A 24606-nucleotide genomic window follows, 5' to 3' on the forward strand; every position below is an offset into this window, starting at 1 on the left:
ATTTGCTGTCAAAAGCAAAATACACAAGCAATATTTTTAACAATTTTGGTGCAACTCATCTTATTTGTCTCTCTTACGAAGTATGGCCAAGTGTCTCTTAGTGATATTATAATCAAAGGTAGGGAATGACTACAGAAATGTAGTTAGCTTTGTAGAGTGCGAGGGGTACTGCCTGGCAGAGAAATTAGTAATAATTTGTTCTATGCATAATATGCCTCTGTTTATATGTGTATCTGACAAGTCAAATATGAGGTCTGTGTTATATATTGATTTGCTATTGCTGTTATTGGATGGTGCCAGCTGGAGAATCCAGCATATGAATGTCTTTGGCAGTGCTGCAATGGTATATATGTTGCAATGGCAAGTGGTTCCAAACAACAAGATCCTTTGATGGAGGCTCTATTATTAGGTGGGAGGCTACAAAATATTTTCAATTGCAAAACCTCTGTTATATGGGGAAGGCTATATTGGGGCACGAGGGTTTGGCAGATTATGGCCTGCTTCAGTCACGTGCCAAAATAATGATAGATTTCAAAGCGAAAATGCAAAGATGGTTCAATAGAGCAGCTTCATGACTACATTTTAGCATTGCTAGTTCAGAATGGGATGAATGTTAAAAAGATCTACAGGGACTGGATTGGGGTTAAAGAGAAACAAAGTTGAATTTGAAAGAGCGCATATGGGCAGCACAGATGTGAAGAATAGCTTACAAAGGTTGAGGACAGACATGAAGGAGATTCATAGACATGTGGATGTTCTGGAAGGCTATATATAAGATATGAGTACTCTAATGTAGACTATAGAAGTGTCCTTGCATAAGGATGCTATGAAAATAATCAGTAGTTATTCTGTACCATATCTTGATCAGGGTCTGCTGATACTGGCTGTTTACAAGGAATTTGTTGGTGTGAACAAGGTTTTGTGCCTAGTAAGGTGTTGCACCTAGCTAGTTCCTACTAGGGGACTTATTCACATGATTTATGATTATTTAGGTCCAAGGTCTTCTACTAGAAGTCATAGTTGTCTATATAAGGCCATTTCATTTCTTATCTTTATGAACTGAATTTAATTATAGTTATGTAGGCCATTTCATACTTGATCAAGGAAGATGTCTCATATTGTAAGATTAAAGACACATCATAATCATGGTTAATCCTACTTCTCAGCCTTGTCTTTATAAGCAAGGCCATCTCATTGTATATTTCATATTCAACCAAAATTTTATCCCTCAAAGAAATTCTTAGGAGTCACCATCAATGATGAAGGGTACTCCCCTTATTAACACACAACCACAACATAATAGAGAAATAACAACAATTTGCAAGAACAGGAGATTGGCTTCTTATTATTTCCAATAAATAGCAATTACAATATTCAGAAATAAGACATGCAAAGCCATTGGGCATTTTCCTTACAATATTTTGCACGCTAGAGCCACCATATACATCAGAGAACTGTCCTAGACAACCCTATGGGCCTTCTTTATATAGACAATTTTTAACCGCCCAAGAAGGTTCTAGAAATTTTGCACCCTAAACTTTGACATTGATCATCCCTAAAATATTATTATTCATATTTTATTGTATTAGAGTATACCCCAACAATTTTTGGAAATCAAAAGAAATTTTGAAAGAATTTCATTTTCTTCGATTTCTGGTAGTGCAACTTCTAGAAACCATAACTCATCGTTGGATTGCTCTGATTGGCTAGTTTTCCCATGTCTATAAGGGTATCAAGTATGGTTAAGGTTGCCACATTCAGGAGGTAGCTGAGTTTTTGGAGCAAATTGGACCAAATCTGACCCAGACATCATTGTGTACAAGGCCTGAAAACCTCAAGACTGGCTACCAAATCATTGAAATCGAAGATTCTTTTCCAAGGCCATCAAAGGGTTTTTTGCATTTCGACAAAATACATATCATTTGTAGCCAGTCACACCATAATGCATCAAAAAAAACACTCTCGTGTCTAAAAAAACTCTGAAAATTTTGGCATGTCTACATAATCACTACATTTGTGCTTCATCCTCTATAGTGCATTCTCAATGCACAATTTGGCTGTTATTACATTTTTTTCAAGTTTATTCAATTGAAAAAATTGGATTTTGAATGGTTGGTCCATGGTCTATATTGTTTGACTACCCAAAAGTTCAGCCCATTGTTCTTTTTGTAACTGTGACTTGACAGAGGAGGCTTAACTTTCTCGACAAAGCAAGTATCCTGCAGCCCAACCACCACCACATGTGCTCCTGCTTGCTACTTGTCTTAGTAGTGGTGTCTTCTTTTATACCCTTGCACCTTTTGGTTATGTGAGTGACCATGACTTTAGTCCCAAATGCTAAAAATTTGCCCCCAAATGCCTAAATAGGTATTTTTCCTTTTAGCATCATTGGACTAACAATGTTAGTTTTTTCAAAAGCAAGATATTGTTAGAATGCTAGTTCTTTCTACTGTCCAATGGTGTAGACTAATTTCCAAAATTTTATTGTTAGATTATAGTAATTGCTAATTGAAGTAGACATTTTTTTTGGCTCCCACGCTCAACTTTTTGCTACTACCTTCAACTTTTACGAGTCTTGCAGCATTGGGAAGGCATTGAGGATCTTTGTCTAACTATTCATGCAATTTTCTCTGAATTATGTTCCACGTATCATTTATTCAGTTTTCACTATATTTGCATCCTAGAGGATTAATTATACATTTTCAAAGTTGGGTAGGTGCTATTTTGATCTAATCACTTCATTTTCTCCACATCACATGTATATTTGAATTTATCATTTGGGAGAGTGTATCATTGTCATAACCATGGGTTATGCAATTCATTCTTCTATAATCATTTTGACTAGGGACATTTTTGAGTCTTAGCAAAAAGGCATCCCAACATATTATAGGTGGCTCAATCAGTTGCCTCATCTTGATGGACTCAATCTTGAGCTACAACATGGAAGAAATCAATTTAGGTGATGAGAATGATAATATTATACAATTGAATGTTCTAGTTTTGGTGCAAGCATCTTCAAGACACCTATAATCATATTTTAGCAGTCAAATGCCCACACATAGTTTGGACCAAGATTTGGGAGATTTTTGGAGATCCACATAATCCACCATTTCCAATTGATCCTCTATCAGATTGCCTCGTTCCACTTGATGATTTTGACAATCTTAGCATTGATGACTATGTAAGAATTAGCCTAAGGCAAGAATGAAAATGCCAAGACCTAGAAGTTCAATTGATAGCGCAAGAGAGAGGCAAAATGATGATCAACTAATTAAGTCAATAATGATCAACAATACAATGCATGTAGATGTGCCTAAAGCTATAGGTAATCCAAGATAACTGGGAATCATGCAAGTGATAAGCATAACAACTAAGCAAATGTCCACCAAAGGTGGATTATCCGCCATGGTGCATGAAAGTCTATGCAACAATGAGAGGATATGAACACAAAGGTGCGTCACACAAAATAAGGTGAGAGACAACATGTGCTCAGATAAAGTGCAAACTCCTACGTGTCTACGTGACAACTAATATAAAAATGCATTATCCTAAGTAAAATTAAGTAACGTGTAATTAGAAATATTTAATTACAGCAACAGATTACCTCATCCTTTATGCTTTTGGCACCCCTCACCCCCTCGTGACTGGCTCTATTTTTTCTTCCTTTCCGATTTCTTGTTTTGTTATTGCTAGTTGTTTGTTTGTGTCTTCGTTCCCTTTTCGTTCTTGCTTCATCTTCCTACTTTATTTTTTGTCTCTGTTCTTTTCATTCTTGTATTTTCTCCTCTCCCTGGTTTATTTTTTCTTTGCTATTTATTTTATTCTTTTCTTTATTATTTTCTTTTATTAGTTTCTTGTATGTGTGTCTATATAAAAAAAAAATATTGCACTTTTTGTTTTTAATTTTTCATGCATATATACATATACGTATCGACATGTATATGTGCATATACATGTAAAGTTTAATTGATCATTTATTCGAAAAGGCTGACTAATTATATTTTCAATTTGAAGTAAGGATCTTGAGCAATCTTTGACTCTGATTCTAAATATGAGTATATTTTTCTGCTAATAATAATTCTTGTCTTATTTATGCAGACCTTCCTTCTACTGTACTAATGCAGATTTATTTATTCAAGTATATGTGTTGTTTAGAATCTACAGACTGAGATCTTTATGCCTTGTATTGATATGATCTGCAGTTGTAAATGATGTATATTATATATGCATTGAGACATGATTATGTAGGGGCATGACCCTACGTAGTCATGCCTCAACACATATTCATTATGTTCCAAGAGACACCTTTTGAATACTATCGGTGATTAACATAAAAAAACTAATGAATCGGTATAACCATAATGCCCGACCATATATAATTTATAATGCCCAATCATATAGTGTTTCACTAAATACAATCAATAATAACAACAATCAAACCGATACATATTAAATGTAATCAGTATCAATACATGATGCTCAATAATCAGTAATCAGTTTATAACTGATACAAAGAATCGGTCATTTGATATTTTAATAATAAAAGGTTATGGTAATATATATATATATATATATATATATATATATATATATATATATATATATATATATATATATATATATATATATATATATATATATGCACACACATATATCACAACCAGATCTACATAATTTGATCAATCATGTAAACTATCATATATTATATTTGCTTCAATATCCTATGAGGCTAATATTCTCAACACTCCCTCTTTAGCTAGAAGGAAATTTAAGTAAATATAATACAAGAATAAACACCACTTTAAATGTGGTCTATTAAGTTATGGTGTCCGGCAAAATCTGGCCCGAAGAACCATAAAATTTGATTTTCATGGTGTCCGGAAAAATCCGGCCCGAAGAACCATAACAATTGATTTTCATGGTGTCCGGCAAAATCCGGCCCAAAGAACCATGATAACACTTTGCTCCAACACAATTGGTGTTAGGAGATAGATCAACTATTGATAAAGCCGTCACCTTACAATAGTGACATTACACATATGAAAGATCGTCACCTTTCATAGCACAAGTTTGCAAACAATCTAATTTTCAATTATTCATGAATATATATAACTTACAAAAGTATTTACAAATTTGTCATACCAAGTTTGTCTTTGAAGTACTCTATTTTAAACCTTGCAAGAGGCTTGGTAAAAATGTCAGCATTTTGCTCATTAGTGCTAATATAAATCAGCTTGATAGCATTCCTATCAACCATGTCTCTTATGTAATGGTAAGGAGTCTCGATGTGCTTTGATCGATTGTGAAAGACAAGATTAGTAGAAAGTTTGATACAACTTTGGTTATCACAATGAATCATTGTGGGACTTAGTTCCTTTCCAAAGAGTAAAAATAATAGCTTTCTCAACATTACTACTTTACGAGCTTTAATAGAGGCTGCCATATATTTAGCTTCGCTGGAACTTAAGGCAACTGTAGGTTGTTTTCTACTGAACCAGGATATCATTACTAATCCAAAACTGAAGCAACACCCTGTAGTACTCTTGCAATTTATGGAACAACCAGCCCAATCAGAATCAGTATATCCTTCAAGTTTAATCTCAACATTTTTGTATTTCAAACCAAGACCAATAGTGTCATGTAGATATCTCAAGATATGTTTAGCAGTCATCAAATGAATCTTCTTTGGTTCACACTTGAAATGACTTAGAACATTGGTGGCATAGCAGATATCAAACCTAGTATTTACTACATACATAAGTGATCCAATGATTTGTCCGTAGAGAGTGGGCTCAATAAGCTCTGAATTCACAACTTTTTTTAGCTTGTGTAGATTTGTTTCCATTGGAGTTGCTAGAGGTTTGCTATCCATCATCCCAAATCTAGCCAGGATGTCATGAGTGTACTTCCCTTGATTTAGAAAAATATGATCTTTCTTTTGACATACTCCTAGAGCCAAAAAATAGTGTAGTAGGCCTAGATCCTTCATTTCAAATTCAGCTATAAGATCTTGTTAGCATCTTTCAAATAAGTGATCTTCACCTGTTATTAATAGATCATCAACATATAAAAAAAATATTAACATGTCACCATTAGATATTTTGAAATATATGTTAGGATCAACTTCATTCTTTGTGTATCCTAATTTGGTGAGGTAGCTATCTATCCTTTCATACCAAGCGTGAGGTGCTTGTGTGAGGCCATAGAGAGCTTTCTTAAGTCTACATACATACAGATTCTTATCTTTTATAACAAAACCTTCAAGTTGTTCAATATATACTTCTTCACTAATGACACCATTCAAGAATGCGGTCTTGACATCCATTTAATGTATCTTCCATCCTTTGGATGCTGCAATTGAAATAATTGTTCTTACAAAAGTGTATTGAGCAACTAGAGCAAAGGTTGCCTCATAATCAATACCTACCTTGTAGGAAAAACCTCAAGCAACAAATCTTGCTATATGTTTTTCAATACTGTCATTTGAAGCATATTTGATTTTATATAACCACTTTGATGAAACAACTGATTTGTCTTTTGGCCTAGGTACAATATCCCAAACATCATTTTGTAATATGGATTGATATTCTTTGACCATAGCATCTTTTCAGGATTGACAAGTTAGGGCTTCTTCAACAGTTGATGGTTCAGATTTAGTAAGCTTAGTTACTAGTGCAGTGTAACAAGATTTATTTATGGTTTTCTTGCTCTCCTTGGAAATTTCATCTGGCTCAACATCATTTTCCTTGCCCATAATGGCCTTTTCTTGATATTGGAGATGTCTCTATTTTCTATATCTAGTAAAGGTTCATTCTCCTCTGCTATGTTCTCCCTTTGATTTTCAGTTCGCAGATTTTCATCCCATTATGTGATAGGTTCATCTTCTGTACTTGTTGATAGTTTTAAAGAAATGTCTTCTTCAAATTTAACATCTATGTTTATTTCAACTAATCTCTGCTCAGGTACATAGACTCTATACCCTTTGGAGTTCTCATTGTACCCAACAAATATTTCTTTCTTCCCAAATGGTTCTAACTCGGTTCTCTTTTCTTTAGATATGTGAATGTAAACGGGGCAACCAAATATTCTAAGATGCCTTAGGTCAGGTTTAATTCCTATAAAAGCTTCTTCAGGAGTTATATTTTCTAGGATTGAGTATGGGCATCTATTTTTGAATATATATAGCAGTATTAGTGGCCTCCGCCCAAAATGAGAAGTGTAAATTTTGATCATGAAACATAGCTTTTGCTACTTCAACAATGGTTCTATTTTTTCTTTCTGCTACCCTGTTTTGTTGAGGATTATAAGGTACAGTATACTCCCTCTGGATTCCAACAAAGGCAGAAAAGTCTCTGAAATTTTCAAAGGTATATCCAACCCCATTGTCTTATCTTAGAGTTTTTATTCTTTTTGACGTTTGATTTTCCACAATTGCTTTGAACTCTTTAAATTTTAATAGAACCTCATTTGATTCTTTGACCTTTAGAAAATAGATCCAAGTTTTCCTAGAAAAAATCATCAATAAAGATTATGTAGTATGAGAATCCTCCTAGAGAAAGTGTTGGCATAGGTCCACATTGTTGGTTAACAATTTGTCTTCCTTGATATACTGGTTTATACCTTGACTCTTTACCTGCCCAATGGCTTAGGAAAAACACAAGAGTTAACAACAAAATGGGTCAATGTGGTAATATATCAAAGACCCCTAAATTGAAAGGTACAACTCCCTTATGAGTGAAAGAAATGTAATGAATTTGTATTTTGGGTTTTGGGGGTATGGTCTTAACCAAAGAGCAAAAGAGGCAAAAACCAAGTTTCTCAACACTTTAAACAACTTAGGCAAAGGAGAGGAACTATCTCACAATATGCAATATACTCAAACTAATAATGCAAACAAATGGAAACATGCAAAACTAACTACAACAATGGGAAGAAAGGAAGGATAGTGAAATAAGCAATTCTCGGATTATAGAGTTAGCTAATATTTCGACAATACCCGGATTGTCTATTCCTCAGCTGCCCCCACACTAATTTCCAACTTCCTAATGCAAAGAATTAAACTAAACACACAAACTACAACGAACAGAAGACAAGCTTATGCTAACGAGACTAAAGCATACAATCTATTGAACGAAGGAAATAAAGCCAAGTTCATTCACATTCATTCAACTTTCAGCATCAACTCGTACATTCCATAAACTCCACTTTAACTAAATGAACAACAAAACTTAAATGAACTCAGAGTCTCACACAGTAGTCCCAGCTACTGGGGTTTGCCCAAAGTAAATTTTGTTGATCTTATTTACATCTTAAAAGGTTACATTTATTTAAAAGGACTAACTACAACAAGAAGAAGAAAGGAGGGATAGTGAAATAAGCAATTCTCGGATTACAGAGTTAGCTAATATTTTGACAATACCCGGATTGTCTATTCCTAAGCTGCTCCCACACCAATTTCCAACTTCCTAATGCAGAAAACTAAACACACACACAGACTACAATGAACAGAAGAAAAGCTTATGCTGACGAGAGTAAAGAATACAATGTATTTAACGAAGGAAATAAAGCCAAGTTCAGCATCAACTCATACATTCCATAAACTCCACTTAAACTAAATGAACAACAAAACTTAAAATGAACTCAGAGTCTCACACAGTAGTCATAGCTACAAGGATTTGCCCAAAGTAAATTTTGTCGAACTTATTTACATCTTAAAAGGTTACATTTATAGGCCTTCTCAAAATGGCTTGTTATATTGGATGGTTGCTCAACAGAGCATCTCTAAACAAAATAATCTAAATATAGAACAAGCTCAAATCATTGTCTGCTACAGAGAATTAGCAAAATGCCAAAAATGGCAACAAAAGAAGGAAGAGGGGAAGAATGACAGATGTCTGGAGAAGTATCAGAATCATCATGACTTCTTAGAAGTAACTGATTTAGCCCTATATGCTTTCATAGCTTCGGTTACTTTATCCAGCTCTTTGACACATGGAATGAGGATATTATAGGCTCTAATCATCCAATAATCATGCATTTCTGTAAGTTCATAGATTCTGCAACCCTGGATTGGAACTTCTCCATTTCCCTTTTTATGACTAGATTAACTGTTGACAATTCCTGGATATTGGCAACTTGGAAGTTAAGCGAGTCAACAGCTTTGTCAGCAAATGCCAAGAACTCGGACTTCATTCTTCCGATGTCCACCAGTTTGCCATTAGTAGACACAAAGGACTTTGTGTGCAAGATCTTCAAATATTGAAACAATTTGTCAATGGTCTTTTGCACCAGGTCGTGCACATACTTGAGTTCACTTGTAGATCTCACAAAGTTTTCTATGACAAACTCCAAGGATTGTTTCCAATGGAACAAAGACTCTTGGCCAGTCTTCAGAATCCCATGAGCAATGGCCACATTGGTCTTCGTATCTATCACTTCCTGCAGAAGGGCCAACTGCTCTCTCAATTTGTTTGTTGCCTTCTGTATGGTTGTTTGATGATCTAAGGCAGCCTCTCTAAGCTTGTGAGCGTCCAACACCAAGCTCCCTAGATTCTCAACCAATGGGGGACCCTGGGCCTTTATCTGATCTACCCATGCTCGGCCTACTTGCCTGAATTCTCTTGCTATAGCTTGAGTGGTAAGTTCTTGTTTTTTCCGCGCTTGGATCGAATTGACTGGAAAGAAGTACTCCCAAGTGCGGACTTTATGTACTCTACTAGCTCTCTATTGGAGGCTTTCAATATCTCCTCTACTCTTAGCTCCTCCAACTTTTCCTCAGTCTTTTCATTGGTGGACTTCCACATGTTCACCATGAAGTTGCGAACTGGAATGCCAAGATCTAATGTTTTGATTTGGAAATCATTTTTTGAGAGCTCATGAAATCTTCCCTCTCTGAGGCTCTGCAATCTCAACTACATATGGCCAGTTGTCGAATCTATAGAAAATGCAGCAATTGTCTTCTACTTCTTAATCTTCTTTGATAGCTAAGAGGACGTGACTTGTGTGATCGAGTCTTTTGATGGGGCTGCATCCTTATATCTCCTCTTCTTCCTATCAATGGTCTCTTCAAGCCAAGACTCTGTGGTGAGTACATGATAGTAGATTGTAGTGCAGATGGATCGAACAGCTTCCTTGGAATCAACAAAGTTGGCTTGCTCTGGGAAGCAATAGGGAAGGCAGCAACCTTGGTTACCGAAATGGTTAATGTATCCCCTTGTTGAGATGCTTCCTATTCCAAGCCATCCACGGGATTCGTATCGCCATGTAAATTGATAACTTGAACAGGGAGAGGATGGCTTAGCCACTAATTTCTCTTGTTCCTTCCCCTTATCCTTAGTCATCTTCCTTCTCTCTAGTTTTCCCAATGTTCGGAAGAGGGTCGGCTCTGCAAGTGGGAGTGAGCGACACATTCTTTTCTGGAGGTCAGTCTCCTCCTTGGTGATCTGTAGACGGATCTAGACTAATCGCAGTATTGAATGCTTAATTAAAAACACATCTTCGCGGAAGACTTATTACATTTATACATTAATGAATTTAAGTATTAAAACTTCAGGTGAAAAAATAGAATTGAGAGAGAAGAAGATAGAAAGTGCAAACAAAGTTTGATTTCGGAGTTCGCCACAAACGTGACTACGTCTCCGGGTCGGGTCCAATAGAGTACGACCGATCCGATTAATCTCCAGAAATCAATTACAATTATGCACCAAGACTTATCCCCTTCAACACATCAGCATAACATGCCCTCAACATGCAGAATAGTCTTCAAAAATCTCCGGAAAATTCCCCTGTTGTCACCATCTGGATGCCTTTACAGAAGGCCTAATACCCCTTTTATACATAAAATTAGCCATAATTAGGCTAAAACCCCCAAAACCATAAAATCCCTATTTAAAACAAATAATCCTGTCAACATTCCTTTTACAAATTTAAATTAATTTTCCACCATAGAATTTAAGGGGTTTTTTTTAACCCATATCCTAATTTAATCAAGGACAGGCAGGATTGGTTAGAGGTTAAGTAAAACTGCCACAAATATAAAACAAACCGCTATCTATAGCACAGCGGTCATCCCCACTTTTAGGAGGTGGTCGGTCAAGAGTTCAACCCCCACCGACCACCCTCTTTGAATGTTGTAGCAGCTTTATTTATATTGATTTTATAAAGCATTCCTAATTTTCGCATATGCATTGGATGGTGCAACGATAAAAAAAAGTCTTGTTTCAAAAAGGTTATGAGTTCGAATTTCATAACCAAAAATTTTGCCGCCCAAATTTCAAAATGCCACGTCACTATGCTGACATCATGATGATGTCACCATTTTTAAAAAAAATTGCCAACTTCAAACAAGCATAACTTTCACATATGAAGTCCGTTTTCGACAAAACCAACGCTGTTGGGAAGCTCTTGACGAGATCTTTGATTTGAAATCCATTATTGACCACTTTTGAGATGGTCTGATTTTGCCTCTTACCTAGCCCTCTGATCTACTTGTTGACCAGAACTTTGACCAAGCGTAACTTGCACGAACGGACTCCTTTTCGCTCCATTCAAGTTGCGTTGGAATCAGGACGTCGATATTTTTTTGATGGTGCAAAAATCTAGAGATTTCAAGACAATTCAATTTTCACTAAAAATATCCACCGGATCAGGCCTCCCCACTGAAGACCTTTTGGACCTCCAAAAGTGACATTTACTCCAACATTAAGTGAGGACTTGGCCTCCCCACTTGTCCTGTATCATTTGTACATCTGAATACCTGGCTCACAAGTACAATGAAGACTACAACAACATTGTTGATCATAAACATTATTCTATCACTTCCATAAGCATCTACATCAGTTGTCATAGCCACTAACCAACATACATTGACTAGCATCAAGCTGAACAATAATGCAGAAATGAAAGAGAATAAATCAACAACATATCGATCCTTCACAATAGGAACATTTTTACCTAAGGAACCATCAATGCTTTCGATCATAATTCCCTCATGTTGTACTGCAGGTGCATCTTGCAACATTTGACCCTGGTTAGCTACTCCAAGTTCAAGTGTAGAATCACCTGTACTAACAGACATAAGAGTTAATTCTTTACTTGCATTAATTACCCTCTTTAACTACCTTGTGTTTGCAAAAGAACGACCAGTCTTAATCCTGTGAGAATGTACAATATACTGAATGTCATCTTTAAACAAGTGATAATGATTCTTCTCCCTATAGAAAATTGCTTTTCTGTCATAAAGATAAGGGCTACCAAGCACTATCCCACAGATATCCAATGGAACCACATCAAACTGTACTTCATCCACAAATTTACTAGTGATGGCAAATCTTAAGGTTGTCTTGTTACTTGCAACTTATCATTTTCACAAATCCAACCTAGTGGATAAGGTTTCTTATGTAATGTAGTTTTCAATCCCAAGTTTCTTACAATACTTTCAAAAATTAAGTTCACTTGAGAACCACTATCTATGAGTGCATCAATTTTAGTGTTCTTAGCAACAACCCTTAAATGAAACAACTCATTCCTTTTCTTATCTTCAGAGAAATCATTAACTGTAGAAGTAGAAGCACAACTAGCAACAGAAACACCAGAAATAGGAGCTTTACCTTTTACACCCATAGCTGTTATCTTAGTCTCGTCATTTGAATCTGAACAAAGATCCATAACAACATTTGTGGCTTTCTCCTTACCTTTTTGTTTCTGATCACATTTTTGAGCCCACTTAGGCTTCAATTCGAGATGCAACTTCCAACAATGTTCTTCATCATGACCCTTCCTATCACAATGAGTGCAAATAAGTTTCTCATCCTTTTTAAATGTAGTTGCCTTCTTTCCTTTCTCTGTCTCTGCAAACTTAGAAGATTTCTTTACATCATTATCAAACTTATCAATAAAAGATCCTTTACCCCTCGACTCTAAGTGTGTAGCTTGAACAGACACTTCATCCAAATTACAAGGGTTCAATACCAAAATAGAATGTCTAAGGTAGGAATGCAAACCTCCTATGTACTTCAACAAAGTGTCCTGGGTGTACAAAGGAACATTCAGAGCAATAGCCCTTTTCCTAAATTCATGGGTGTACTCTTGGACAGTTTGACCTTTCCCTTGCCTAAACATTTGCCAGTCCATCATTAATTGTTGCATATGTCCTAGGGGATAAAACTGCTTCTTAAGAGCATTAACAAACTCTGGCCAAGTTAAACTGACTCTACCATGCTGTGAAACTTCTGCCTTAGTCTTACTCTCCCACCAGGTTAAAGCTGTACCTCCTAACCGAAGAGTAGCTAATCGAAGAGTAGCTAATTGGATCCTATCAACATCATCTAATAGGTTATGGACTCTACAGTAGACTTCTACTTGCTGAATCCAATCATCCAATTTTTCAGCATTAAGTTCACCACAATACTTAGGCAAATCAAACTTTACATCCAGTTTGATCTTAGGCTTATACCCACTCTTGAAAGGGTTAAAAGAAGTAGAATGAGGAGAAGATGGAGAAGAAGGAGAAGAGGGAGGAGAAGAAGAAGAAGAAGGATCTGGTTTCTTATCACCATCTCCATGATGTTTCCCTTTCTTGTCTTCACGTTCTTTTTGCTCTCATCTCTCTTGAAAAAGAATGTCCACGTTAGCCTTCATCTCGAGGAATGCTCTTCGAAATTCTTGCTCGCTGATCTCATTAGGAATCTCCATTCCTAAAATAGACATCTTCGGAAAAGTTCTTCGCTTCCCGATCTCAGGATTAAATTCTTCAAGCTTGCTTTTGCCCTTCTGAATCCTAGATCTTGTTAGCATTCAAGAAAACAACTGCAATAATAGTCAACTAGGCTCTGATACCACTTGATCTGTAGACGGATCTAGACTAATTGCAGTATTGAATGTTTAATTAAAAACACATCTTAGCGGAAGACTTATTACATTTATACATTAATGAATTTAAGTATTAAAACTTCAAGTGAGAAAACAGAATTGAGAGAGAAGAAGATAGAAAGTGCAAACAAAGTTTGATTTTGGAGTTCGCCACAAACGTGACGTCTTCGAGTCAGCTCCAATAGAGTACGACCAATCTGATTAATCTCCAGAAATCAATTACAATTATGCACCAAGACTTATCCCCTTAAACACATCAGCATAACATGCCCTCAATGTGCAGAATAGTCTTCAAAAATCTCCGGAAAATTCTCCTGTTCTCACCATCTGGATGCCTTTACAAAAGGCCTAATAACCCTTTTATACATAAAATTAGCCATAATTAGGCTAAAACCCCCAAAACCATAAAATCCCTATTTAAAACAAATAATCCCATCAATATCCCTTTTACAAATGTAAATTAATTTTCCACCATAGAATTTAAGGGGTTTGTTTTAAACCATATCCTAATTTAATCAAGGATAGGCAGGATTGGTTAGAGGTTAAGTAAAACTGCCACAAATATAAAACAAACCGCTATCTATAGCACAGCAGTCATCCCCACTTTTAGGAGGTGGTCGTCAAGAGTTCAACCCCCACCGACCACCCTCTTTGAATGTTGTAGCGGCTTTATTTATATTGATTTTATAAAGCATTCCTAATTTTAGCAAACGCATTGGATGGTGCAGCGATAAAATAGGTCTTGTTTCAAAAAGGTTATGAGTTCGAATTTCATAACCAAAAATTTTGCCGCCCAAATTTCAAAATGCCACGTCACTATGCGGACGTTATGATGATGTCACCATTTTAAAAAAAATTGCCAACTTCAAAAAAGCATAACTTTCACATATGAAGTCCATTTTCGACAAAACCAACGCCGTTGGGAAGCTCTCAACAAGATCTTTGATTTGAAATCCATTATTGACCACTTTTGAGATGGTCTGATTTTGCCTCTTATCTAGCCCTCTAATCTACTTGTTGACCAGAACTTTGACCAAGCGTAACTTGCACAAACAGACTCTTTTTTGCTCTGTTCAAGTTGCGTTGGAATCAGGATGTCGATATCTTTCTGATGGTGCAAAAATCTGGAGATTTCAAGACACTTCAATTTTCACTAAAAATATCCACCAGATCACTTGGCCAATGGATTGTGATAACCCAGCAAATGTTTTAGCGGTCGTTGTGGTCATAGCTGCAGCTGACTGGGCAGCTCCTATTGATACTCCATCTGTTGAATTGGCAGCTCCAGTCATTTTCTTCCTCGCCTGGGTCCACTCCACCCATTTGCCTATTCTTTTAATTATCCCTCGCATGAGAACCTTCATCATATCAATGACTGGCTCAACAAGTGGAGTACACAGAATTGGTGTGTCCTTTATCTTCTCATAAGACGCAAGGTGCATGTAGGCTCCATCATCTGCAAGATCAGAGACATCAACATAATTGTTATACAATTTTATTTCATCAATAGTTAGCCTTGACCAAAATCTCTCCTGAGTTTGGTACTCATTGAGACACCCAGACCAAAAATCTTCAATATGCGAGACATGCCTATAGGAATACCCCAACTTCAGATAATCTCTTACAAAATGTATTGGATCATATTGAGGCCTAAGCACCTCAAAGTCTAACAACTTGATCTTGCCTTAAAAACTCTTTACCAGGTTCTGGGTATCTGATCTGGACGCACATGAATACGAGCCTACCACAATAGCGAATGGAATCCCGACAATTTTCTTGATATTGGAACACAGGGTGTTCACCTCCAAAATTTGTTGACATAGCTCGACTAAAACTACCTTGTCCTTTGGAAATCTAGGTAATCTTTTGGGAAATCCATCATAGGCTCCTATTTGCAAATAGGAGCTCGGAAACTAGATGAAAGAGCATCCAAACTGGCTTATAGCCAAAATTGCCTTGGGTGAGAATCTCCTCTTACGGCGACTTTGCAACTCCCGACACAATCTCATCGTAAAGCCATTATTGGAGTATACAGAATTGGTGTGTTCTTGATCTTCTCATAAGACATAGGGTGCATGTAGGCTCCATCATTTGCAAGATCAGAGACATCAATAGAATTGTTATAAATCTTATTTCATCGCTAATTAGCCTTGACCAAAATCTCTTCCGAGTTTGGTACTCATTGAGACACCCAGACTAGAAATCTTCAATATCTAGGACATGCCTATAGGCATACCCCAGCTTCAAATGATCTCTTACAAAATTTACTGGATCATATTGAGGCCTGAGCACCTCATAGTCTAACAGCTTGATCTTGCCTTAAAAACTCTTTACCAAGTTCCGAGCATTTGATCTGGAGCCACATGAATACGGGCCTACCAAAGTAGTAAATGGAATCCTAGCAATTTTCTTGACACTGGAACACAAGGTGTTCACCTCCAGAATTTGTCAACATAGCTCGACTAAAAATACCCTATCCTCTAGAAATCTGGGCATTCTTTTGGGAAATCCATCATAGGCTCCTATTCGCAAATAGGAGAAGCTTGGAAACTGGATGAAAGAGCATCCAAATTGGCTTAGAGCAGAAATTGCCTCGGGTGAGAATCTCCTCTTAGGGAAAAATTGCAACTCGGCACAATCTCATCGTAAAGCCATCATTGGCAATTGCATACTCCTCATAACTCCTCTGCAGTTGTAGATGTGATAGAACTCATAAACCTTGGTGTGCTCATTGTAGTTTGGGATACTTGGGAGACCAGGCCACAAATTGTATGTTGCCAAAGCATAAATCAAATAGGACATATAGAACTACTTGAATCTTCTAACAAAATTCAACCAAGAAGTGAGCTTATGACAGATGATTTGTGCCCAACCGATCTTCATATCCTCAGCACAGATTGCTTCCACTAGGAAAAAGTGATCCTCGATGAACTCCAGAATCTCCTCCCTTCCTTTCAATCTGAGGAGTGTGAGGATATCCACAATCTCTCGCTTCATATTTGTGCCAAATAGAGTCTTTGGCATCTTGCTCTTCTTCGAGCGGGCAGTCTGGAACAAGGTCCTCTGCATGTCCTCCCATTTGAGGATCTTTTTCTCATTCAACATGGACGCGAAGGACCCAAAATCAATGTCACAATACTACTCATGTACCGGGATGCCAAATGCTGACTACATCAACACCTTGTTAATTGACAAGAGAATGGATTGATCTAGACACAGAATCTGCATCGTGTTTGGATTTTATCTTTCTATGCCCTTCTTGACTAACTCAGGTGCATGAACCACCATTAGGAAGCTGGCTGCCTCTACGAATCCACTATCTTTGAGTTTCAGAGTGATTGGGTGAATGGGTTGCAAATTTAGCCTCCTATGTAAATCGCCCAAGTCATAGAACCTGAAGGATGTATCGAAATGATCTTTTAACTCACTTTCCAAGCCAATTAATCTTCCATAACCAGCAACTCTGATTGTCATTCGCTATGATTGCACAGGATGCAGTTTTTGATAATTAGCTATGAAATAAACTTGTAGAAACCAATTGCTTTGCAAATCTAATGAAATAGCCTTAAGGAATTAGAATGTTGTCGCCATACGAACAAAATTAAGTTAGGCCAACAATTATAATGGCCCGATTTGCATTTATTCCATGAGTAACAGCTATTTAAACTTTCCATTAATCTACACTTAAAATATTAAGTTCCCGAAAGCCTTCTTACTTTATTTAAAGTAAAGTGACACATAAATACTTAGCTTTGCGGAAAGTGCCTTACATTGCTTCAAAATCTGGACTGCAAATAATCTTAGCAAATCCGGACTGCAAATATTCTTAGCAAATCCGGACTGCAGATATTCTTAGCAAATTCGGACTGTAGATATTCTTAGCAATATCAACATTTATGGGAGTGAAACAGAAACTTGGCTTCTCCCCAAACCCATTTTCCTTTAATTCGGAATCCCAACACGGAGAGTGATCCTTTTGCTAGTTTGCGTATTTCGTTCTTCCATTTTGAGCTGAAGGCTTTAACACTACTTTTCCTTCATAATGGGTTCACATGTTCAACACATACTTTTCCGAAAGTATCTTTTGGGCATCTCCAAAGGATATTCGAATTTTGGGTAACTTGAATTTGAATTCTCAAAACCTCCGAAAAAGAAGCTCATTTTGTTACCTTTGGATGGAAAACTCCTTTCTCAATAGCATTTTCTGGACTCAGGCACAACCAACAGCATTTGACCTTTAACTTCGACCTGATGGCCTTGGAATCAAATTCTCCAGCATGCCTCACTTATTATGAAGCATTAAATCATTATGCTCACATTATTTGATTATCTAAGCTGAGATTTGGCTTAGGATCATGAGGCTTTGGAAACAAAATAAAATGGTTGCACTTCCATAAATATGCAGCAGCAATCCATAAACCTGTATCACTAAGCAATATTTGATCTTATTTCCACAGATCTAATGAGAATCATCTTGACCTCTATCCACAGCTTCATAAGTCCTTGGGTATTGGCAAAAGCACATTCACAAACCTTTTAATCACTTTCCATGGTTCCAACCTCCGGATTCGTAGTTGGTGTGGTTCGCTTGATGGGGAGATCAACTCAATAGCTTGGAATCCGCAAGATACAAAATATTAGAGCAAGATAGCATAATATGAAATTCAGAACACTTCTCATTGGGAGGACACAAGATCACACCCCAACCATACCTAAATCACCTAATCCCTATGCGCACCTGGAAAACAAGAAATCTGCATATAAAGATTAAGTAAATGTATTGCAAAGGGAGACCCGAGAAATGTAGATAGCAAAATGCTTCAGGAAAGATGAGAAGTAACCTAAAACAGACTTAGACACCTCTTATTCACTTTAACCAATGACCTCAAGCTTAAAAGGGGGAAGACTAAAACTTGGCAACACACATAAATCAGTGTCGACTAGTTCCAAAACTGATTTAGACTTGTGTTCGCTAGGAGGAAAAGGTCCTTTTCTATTTTTTCCTAGAGCACATCCTTTACAAATGCCTATATGGTTTGAATTTAAGTTAGATGTTCCAGTGGTGTTTTTCTACATTTGGTAGTGTACTAAATCCAATGTCCGAGCCTTCTATGCCATATTTCATTAGGATTTGTCACTTCGTGGCTTAGGGCTTGCTTTCGAATGTTACATAATTTATATAGGGTTTCATCTCTAGTCCCTATGGTGATAACATTCTTGAGATTAGTATTTTTAGGCCAGTACAACACTTTGTCTTCATTAAAGGAGACATGATACCTGTAATGGGCACCCCTGGATGTCCCAAAAAACTAAACCAAATTGCTGAAAGGAATTATGTCAAACAGTTTGCATTCAACTTCTTATTTCTCCGTTTAATGTTTTAAACCCCTTATAACTCCAAAAATCAAACGTTTATTATTTGTTGTGTTTCGTGCATGGAATTGGTAACGTACAACATAAACAAGAAAGAAACTACAATGATATGTAAAGTGGAAATGAACTGCTGCTAATAAAATGTTATTTTCAAAATTCATAAAATCAAATACATGGCAGATTTATCAACTCACTAATTACTTCAGCAGTATTGACATAATACTCCAACCCATGCTTACGAACTTGCTGCTACAATACTTTGTCCTCCAATTAGTCCACTACCTTCATAATACCATTCTCTCCAAGCGGCATAAGCATCGGACAAGTAGTGAAGAAGATATGAGCAAAATATCAAATCTGCCTGTAGCCGGAAATGCAACTAAACTGCCTGATAATGAAGCCAATAACAAAGAATTCTAAAGGCCAAACCCCAAGGGAATGACGTCTAGAATGTTACAAGAGAGGATAGACGTCCTCAAATGCCAAGAACGGAGCTGCAACTCACACACCAATTTCTTCTCATATTCAACCTGTCTAATGAAGCTACAAATGCTTCCTTTTATTCTATTTCCACGGGTCCGCTCAACTCATATGGGCAATGTGGGATAAATATGTGTAATATAAAACATATATTAAAATACCCCTTATGTCTCCCTTGGGTACACATCACCATAAAATAAATATTAAAGTAACACTTTAATATTTTACAATTAAATTAGACGTTACTTTAATAAAACTTCAGGCATTAAAATGTATTAGCAATCGGACTCCGAATAATGCGAGTGATAGCTCATCGGAAAGCTCTCACCAAGGAGTATCGAATCCAATCACCAAAATTGACCTGCACTGTGTCCTGCCGACTTACTAAAAATAGTAAGTATGCCTGAAACTGAGTAAATCAACTTCGTTTTGGCCCAAACTGGAAATGACTAGGCCAAAACACTCCAAGATCCCATTAAACCCTTCGTTAGCCCTCGGGAACATGTAGAACAAGGCTAACGCGCACACACTTGGTCAACTGCTAAAATGGGGACATTACAATACCCTTCATCAGTAAGTCCAGAGATGGATACTAGATTACTTTTTATGTCCGGTACAAAAAAACATCTTTCAATTTTAGAGTAACCCCAATTCCTAGCTGTGTGGAACAAGTCCCAATTCCTTTTACTGGATAGGTGGAGTTATCTCCAATGGTGACTTCTTCAGTAAGATAAATTGTGATCTTGCTATCAGGATTTAATTGTGTGATTTTTGAGTTAAACTCATTGATCCATGTTTCATGAGTAGTGATTCAACATGAATCCTGTAATCCTATAATGTGGCTGGAAACACCACTCATTGACTTTTCAAACTTATCTTTGAATCTTGTAATGTGGCAGGAAGCAGCACTGTCTAGTATCCACACATTTTCGTTGGATTTCACCTCACTTGATAGAGCTTAGTAGGATAACAAATTTTCATCCTTTTTTGTTTCAGCTAAGTAGGCTAGAATTTTTTCCCTTTCTGGACAATTTTTGAAGGTGTGTCTCAATTCCTCACACTTATAACATTGAACTTTGGAGAAGTCATTTCTTTTGTAATTATTATTTCCTTTTCTTTTATCATTTTTCTTTCCTTTGAATTTTCTCTTCTTCCCTTTGTTATTAGAGACTAAGAAAAGAGCTTGATTTTTCTCCCTCTTGCTTTGAAATGATACCTCTAGAAATTAGTCTAGATTCTTCTCAGGTGCAATCATTTTAAGTTGATCAAAAACTGGCATTGATGGTTTGTTGACGACCTAGATGAATGCTTCCCAAGATATAGGTAATCCTCTAAGTGTTATTATGGATAGTTCTTGACCTTCTACTTTGTTTCCAATAGAAGATAGTTGATTTTTTATTTCGGAAATTTTTCCAAAGTAGGATGAGATTAATTCTTCTTTATTCATTTTTGTATTCATAAGTTGATTTTTTAATGTAAGCAATCTACTTGAGTTGTTGATCTCAAATGTGTCCTAAATTGTTTTAATTACTTCAAATGCTTTCTTGAGTTTTGATATAGAAGGGAGAATATGATCTTTTATTGAATCAACAATGATCTTTCTCGCTTTGTTATTTTGCCTTTTCCAAGTGGCTATTTCTACCTCATTTTCAGGTATTGAGATATCTTTCTCAATGAATGATTGTAGTTTCAAGTTTCGACTCTTCGAGAATTGTTATAATTTGAATTTTCCATGAGAAGAAATTTGCTGCTCCTCAAGCCTATCCTCTACTCTAACATTGTTCGTCATGATGTCACTTTTATTTTAAGAATTTTGTTTAGCAGTCTCTCTACCAATTTGGCTTTGATACAATGTAAAGTTTAATTGATTGTTTATTGGAGAAGACTAACTAATCATATTTTCAATTTGAAGTAAGGATCTTGAGCAATCTTTGACTCTGATTCTTGATTCTGAATATGAGTATATTTTTCTGCTAATAATAATTCTTGTCTTATTTATGTAGACCTTTCTTCTAGTGTACTGATGCAGATTTATTTATTCAAGTATGTGTTATTTAGAATCGACAGACAAATCTTTATGCCTTACATTGATATGATCTGCAGTTGTAATTGATGTATACTATATATGCATTGAGATATGATTACGTATGACCCTGCGTAGTCATGCCTCAACACATATTCATTATGTTCCAAGAGACACCTTTTGAATACTATCGGTGATTAACATAACAAAACTAATAAATTGGTATAACCATAATGCCCGATCATATATAATGTATAATGCCCAATACAATAGTGTTTCACTAAATACAATTGGTGATAACTACAATCAAAACCAATACATGATGCTTGATAATCAGTAATCAATTTATAACTGATACAAATAATCGGTCATTTGATATTTTAATAATATAAGGTTATGGTAATTTACATATATATATATATATAGACACACATATATATTACAACCAGATCTACATAATTTGATCAATCATGTAAACTATCATATATTATATTTGCTTCAATAACCTATGAGGCTAATATTCTCATCAATACATATATGTATATCTTTTCGTGTTTTTTAGTTTTTGTTTTTCGTTCATATTTCTTTCTTTCGATAGGATGTGTGTTTTCCATGTATATGTATAGAGTTCTATATGTACTTATCTATAGAGCTCTGTATATACTCACATATAGACTTGTTCAGTTGTGTTAGTTTTGTTATATATAGATAAATATATAAAGAAACATATATAAAAAGAAAGGTATGTTTTGTTATGTGTGTGTATTTATTTGTGATTTTTTTATTTCTTTATTTTCATATTTATATTCTTGTGTATATATTGTTATAGGTTTGCGTGTGTTCAATTATTTGTCTTCAATCTTTTCTATTTTTGTTTTTGTTTTGGGTTTTCATTTAGTGTTTTTTGTGTTTGTTAATATTCTGTTATATAGTTCATATTATCTATATAGTTCATATTTACTATATACTTCATTTTTAGTTCTTGTGCTCCAAGACTTTCATTATCTTGCACCCACGAGCACACTTGAGCACACATGTATATCCTTTCGTGTGTAATTCTTTTTTTGTATTTTGTATTTTTATTTTTTTATTTATATTACTTTCTTTTCGTATGATATTTAGACTTCTTTACTTGTGCTTTTTGTTATTTGTTTATATATATTTGTGCTCCTTTCTTTATATTTGTATTTATTTCATTTCTGTACATATTCATTTGTAGGTTTGTGTGTGGGTGTTTGTGTGTAGATATTTGTCCATATTCTTTTTTTTTCCCATTTCTTATTCATTTTAATTCACCTTAAGCTTTTCAACTTTTGTATTCTCTTATATAGATATTTAAATGCTTATATATTTGTTCTTCTTTTTTAATTATTATATATTTTTCTTTATTAGTTCCTTCGTTTCAAAGCTCTCTCTCTCTCTCTCTCTCTCTCTCTCTCTCTCTCTCTCTCTCTCTCTCTCTATATATATATATATATATATATATATACAGTTGTTTGTGTGTGTTTTACATTTTTTTTTTTAATCTTATCTAGACTTCTTTTTTTCATCTTTGTGAATCTTCCATGGTGCGTCTTAGTTTAGATTTGTTCGTGTTTTTTTACCATATGCAACTTTTGCATATATTTTTATTAGAATAATCTTCGTAGTAACTTGTTTATTATTATTTTGATGTCAATATTGCAAATCTTGTAGATATAGGCATGTTCCTAATATTGTTATTATTCTTTCACTATTGGAATGTTTTTTTAATATTGCATATCAAAAAGCCAAAATGGAACATAGTAACGTGCTGAGAAATCAGCAGAAGACGATCACCCCCAAGAAACTGTCAGCCATTAAGGCTGTCACGAAAAGTTTTAAAAGTACAGTATAACAAACCAAGAGAGTATACAGTTGTACAAAAAAAAAACTACAACAACTAATAAACTCCAGCAACTTAATTATCTTCATCCTCACTAGAATCTGAGGTAGTAAACCTCACAGGGGAAGGCATAGAATCAAAGTTACGCCCTTCATTCTGAGGGAACCACCTGCCCTGCCTCCGGATCTGCTGAACCAGCTGAGAGAGGGGAATATTGAAGTCATCCTCCTGCTGATTACCTCCTTTCCTAGACATTGTAGTAAAGCCATAGTTTAGGTCCTTCTTTGAAAGCATCCCTTGTCCATCTTCAATAAACCTTTGGAACTATTCCTCTTTGAGCTTGAAGATAGCAGTAACCTGCACATACATCTCCACCTGAACAAGTCTCCTAAGAGACTCAGTAAGGATTCTATCTACACCCTGAAAAACGCTATTATTCCTTAATTTCCAAAGATATCAGAGAATAGAAGAAGAGAAAACAGACCAGAACACATTTAACTTACTGCTGTTATAACAAATTTTACCAAATATAACATTTTCAATAGAAAAGTTACTCTCCAGAACAAAACCAAACATGTGCCAAATATTAAGGGCAAAAGGGCAGTCAAAGAATACATGAACAACAGATTCCGGCAGTGCACAAACAGAACATCTATTGGGTTCTCCACCAAGCTTAGCAAAAGCCTCCATAAAAAACAAGTGATTTTGGGTTCCATAGGTCTGGACCATATGGTCAACGAGAAATTTTTTCCAGAATTTAAGAGGAAGGGAAAGATTCCAGCAAAATTGAGATGGTCATGGATAGCAGTATCAGATGTAAGCATGGAATAGACTAGCTTGGATTTTCCATTGCCTTAGAAATCATAGAGAGAGTCTCCTTTTGAGATTTTTTCAAGGAGTGCTTGGTTTTCAATTCATCCCAATCCATGAGCTTCTCATCAATAAGGATGTCATTAAACTCTCTAACACCGGCACTCACCCATTTCTTGGCAGAGCA

General features: G+C 35.8%; 1 protein-coding gene across 1 annotated transcript in view; it reads right to left on the reverse strand.

The window, feature by feature from the left end:
• Nucleotides 1-24606, reverse strand: part of LOC149541282 (Cytochrome c oxidase biogenesis protein Cmc1-like protein) — a 112318-nt gene that overhangs the window by 23731 nt on the left and 63981 nt on the right. The window lies entirely within an intron of this gene.

Source organism: Cupressus sempervirens, chromosome 8 (genome assembly GCF_028749045.1).
Source record: "Cupressus sempervirens isolate cs-2001-9-10 chromosome 8, ASM2874904v1, whole genome shotgun sequence".
NCBI classification, from domain to species: domain Eukaryota; kingdom Viridiplantae; phylum Streptophyta; class Pinopsida; order Cupressales; family Cupressaceae; genus Cupressus; species Cupressus sempervirens.